The sequence below is a fragment of the Rissa tridactyla genome, chromosome 16, assembly GCF_028500815.1.
Source record: "Rissa tridactyla isolate bRisTri1 chromosome 16, bRisTri1.patW.cur.20221130, whole genome shotgun sequence".
NCBI classification, from domain to species: domain Eukaryota; kingdom Metazoa; phylum Chordata; class Aves; order Charadriiformes; family Laridae; genus Rissa; species Rissa tridactyla.
In genome coordinates, this window is record NC_071481.1 from 53,527 (window position 1) to 57,605 (window position 4,079).

At 48.6% G+C, this 4,079-nt stretch overlaps 1 long non-coding RNA gene across 1 annotated transcript; it reads right to left on the reverse strand.

Annotated features, from left to right (window-relative positions):
* Positions 1–2,662: 2,662 nt before the first annotated feature.
* Positions 2,663–3,711, reverse strand: LOC128918391 (uncharacterized). Its single transcript, XR_008469533.1, has 3 exons — positions 3,655–3,711; positions 3,004–3,451; positions 2,663–2,865 (listed from the first exon to the last, which is right to left on the reverse strand). It is a non-coding gene; the product is annotated as an uncharacterized LOC128918391 (long non-coding RNA).
* Positions 3,712–4,079: the final 368 nt, after the last annotated feature.

A 4,079-nucleotide genomic window follows, 5' to 3' on the forward strand; every position in this document is an offset into this window, starting at 1 on the left:
CTGCAAAACCAAAGACAAACACTCCACTGAGCTGCAATATAGTACTGGGCTATTAGACACCATACATGTCCACAACTGCCTCACTTGCTGGGACTACTCAGTGGGCGTGCAGCATCACCCCTCTGACCCTGCGTGTCACACCAACCAAAGAAACACATGCTGAGATACCACTCAAAACCCTACAAATTCCCATCTCCCGGTCCCTCACCTTGCCTGCCCATCCTCCCGAGGCATGCAACCTGAAGGCTTGCAAACTGCCTGTAAAACCCAACCAACGTGAGTTGCTTAAAACTTGAAAGTTACTCCCTCTGAGGAAGATGTGATACTTCAGCCCATCCACCGCTGCTGACCTTGACTGACTCATCCCCATCCCCACATCCCATGTCATTCATTGCTTCAAAACTTCAAATTTAAAAGAACCAATACATACAGTACTGAAAGCCACATCTTCTCTCTAATACCACATGCTGACTCACCTTCTTACATTGCTCTCCTCTTCTACGCTGCCCTGCTGAGCTTGTCCTGTTGCATCTGCAAGAATGACATTAGAGAAATCACCCTGAGGCAGAGCAATAGAATCACAACAACAAAAAGTCTTGCACCTTTTTACAAATACCATTTAAGGTCCAAATACAACCGTACACAAAGAAAATTACAAAAAAAATCCACACCAAAACCAGCCATACCCTCTTCCACATGAACTCTTCTTCACTACTGTTGTATTGCCTTTCCAACATGCCTCTGCTCTTTCCAAAGAAAACAGAAGAGGTATCTACACAGCCTCCCGATGGCTACCCTGAGATAACTCTAACACCTTTGCCCCAATCTACATAGATTCATGTACTACATATAGACTCTCCACACAACTCTGCCCACCCTGGACACTACACACCCGGGCAGGGCGGCCCTGAGCCAAACACTCACAGTTACAGACAGACACTACACAGAACGCTACAAACGACGCGCCTCAAAGATGAGAGAAAACTCTCAGCAAGAAAGATGACACGGGGACCAATGTCACCGTCATGCAAGAAAATCTGTGGGATTGTGATGATGTCAACATGAAGACGCTCTACGGAACCCCCTGAAACAAACTGTAGAACGTGATGGTACGTAATAAGAATAGACTGTTGAGCCTACTAAGATGGACAGGCAGGAAGCCTGCCTTCAAGACCTAAGAACATAACGACGCAGGGAAGAAATCCCAGTCGTGGAAGTGGGCCATCTGGAAATGTCTGAGACACAAGACCGATGCACGCTTTAAGATGCTAATGCAAGAAGAGCGGCAGCTGAATGGTGCTACGCCCACGGGCCCAAGCGTTTGAGACCCTAAGGATGATGCCTGGGGCCCCACATCATGCTCCTGGAGCTCAAAGATGACCTCGAGACCCAAGAAAGGGCTAAGATACACAACACAGACCACATGAACGACATGACAACACACACAGGCTAGAACTGCCCTGCCCGGGACACGCTAGCATCACACTGACCAGTAAGCCACATCCTTTACCTTCCCAAATATGACTGTGCCCCGAGACAGCCCTCAACACTATGCTATCGTCAAAGACCCCATTTTACAATCATCCACCTCAGCCCCTCTCCGGCGCCTATCTGCTTAACTTTTGGATGCCCGGGCAGCGTCCAAATCCATCCTTAAGGAGGCCCACAAAAACCAGCCATCCGATACATTCCTGCAGTCACCAGCTTCCTCCTCCTCCTCTCCAAAAGGAGAAGAAGAAATATAATCCCAAAAGTAGCCACAGCATGAGCAGCCTGAGAAGAGATGCCCCCTCCACAACACTGTCAGCCTCCTGAATGCTGTACACTGCATGCTGTGGGGGAAGGCAACAAGCGGTCCCACAGCCTGAAAGACATTATACCTTACATCCCTCTTCCTTTCCTGAGAAATGCGAGAACTCCATCTATGCTCTCTACTATACATGCTGCCAAACCTCACCTGGTCCTCAAGGTCTTACCACCTCCAATTTCATACCTCCGATTCTCTAAATGGGATAACATTTCCGCCCCAGTAGCTGAGACACCTCCAAACCTGCAAGTGACTGAAGGACAGGCAGAGCCCTGACCCTGACGAAGCCCGGCAGCAGAATAAGCTTCCCCAGCAGAAGCTGTGGTTTATATACCCCGGGCCCTTCCCACCGCCCTTCCCACCGCCCTTCCCACCGCCCTTCCCACCGCCCTTCCCACCGCCCTTCCCACCGCCCTTCCCACCGCCCTTCCCACCGCCCTTCCCACCGCCCTTCCCACCATCACCTGGGAAAGGGGCCTGGCCAACCTCCAGAAGGCATAGAGCCTGCCAGAGGAGCAGCTGCTCCTTTCCTCACAGGCCTGAAAATTACAGCATGCAAAACACCAAAACAGAAAAAGTGGCCCTTAGAGGAAAGGACAATACGTGCTCTTTTATTACAACTACGTCAATTGCATCAGCAACAGGGCCTGGTAGGTAAGTAAACTTAATTAAACTTTTGCAGGGTGCAGACATAAAGAGAAAGACATCATCTCAATCTCCATAGGCAAGTAGATCATTAAGCCCAATAACCCTGTTTTTATCAAAACTCAATGTCCTTTAGTTTCCTTGTAAAAGAAAACCCACAATGCTGGGCGGGGTCACATGTCACTTCTAGCAAGACAACGCATATTACCCGACTTCTGCCAGAACTATATTCTGGATAGGAATGATGGACAGAGCGCAAGCAGAGGCTTGTATGCCACCTGTAATACAGCAGCTGAGAAAGAACCGACCCTTCCGACGGCTGCTTTCCTCAGCCGAGTCCGCTCCAGTGCCCTATCTGTCATGGCTTAGGCTGGGCCTTAAATGAAGTGACAGATGCTCTTTTAACTTCTCTCCTGAGAGAAAAAACAACGTGAGGGAGACTTAGGAACTGGAAAAGAAACTGAACTCTAATGAAATATAAACAGAAAAGTAATACCCAGGAAAGACAACAATAACAGGAAAACGGTAGCAGAGAGAAAATATATACATACAACCCAGTATGGAGCTCCCAGGATGACCATCGCTTCACTGGCAGGCATGTGGAAAGTCCAGGACCAGACTTCACAACTGATGGGAACCAGATTCCGGATCTGGTTGCATAAATGCACAATCGGGATCAAAGGATGCCGAACAGACAAGAGTCCTTGGATGCTGGCCATGGAAGGAAAGGTACTGACCCCTTCGGTCCCTCCGCTTTTATACTGAGCGTGATGACGATGGGATGCAATACCGTGTTGGTCAGATTTGGATCACCGATCCCATCCGTTCTTCACTGTGGGTGCCACCCCTCTACGCTTTTCTGCTTCCAATGGGGCATACATAAAAGTCAGCTGAGCTGCGCTGTTATAGCAATAAGTATAAGGCAAGAGCCTCTCTGCATGGTACGCCTTCACATTAAGTGTAAATATAAAGTCTTGGTGCTCTGGAAGTGGATACTACCTGAAAAATATGTCATTATCTTCAGACAGTTCAGTTAGTTGGAAGAGGCTTACCTGAAAAGTAAAATGACTGAAAACAACACTGATTCTGTTGAACCTCAGTCCAGCACATTAGCACATGGCTACGCAAACTCACGTTTACATGAATAAAAGAAGTACCCAATTGTATTCATGGAGCCGCCGGTCACATCTTCCCTTTATTACCTTGTGCCGAGCCACCTTCGTACCGCACTCCTCACAGCTCCCCTGCGTCGCCCTGCCCATCTCATCTCTCTGCATCTGGAAAAAAGCAACACACCATTATCAAACATTACCCTAATGCGGAGAAGTAGCTTAATTCCAAAGGTCTTCTTTCTACTTAGGAACCCTGTTCACATAAGTCCAACTACAGCCTGTCATCCAAAAAAAGAGAAGCCTGCAAACATTACACCCCACACAAAGCAGGCATACCGTCTTTGAGATACTGTCCCCTTCACTAGCCATGAACACCCTCTCCAACTTGGCTCCGCTTATGCCAGCGCCCGCTAATGAAACACCCGTCCACACAGCCTCCCAAGAGCTAATCGATTCGAGACGACTACGCAACCTTTGCCTCGGTCTAGGCAGATCCCCATATTCACTACAGACTC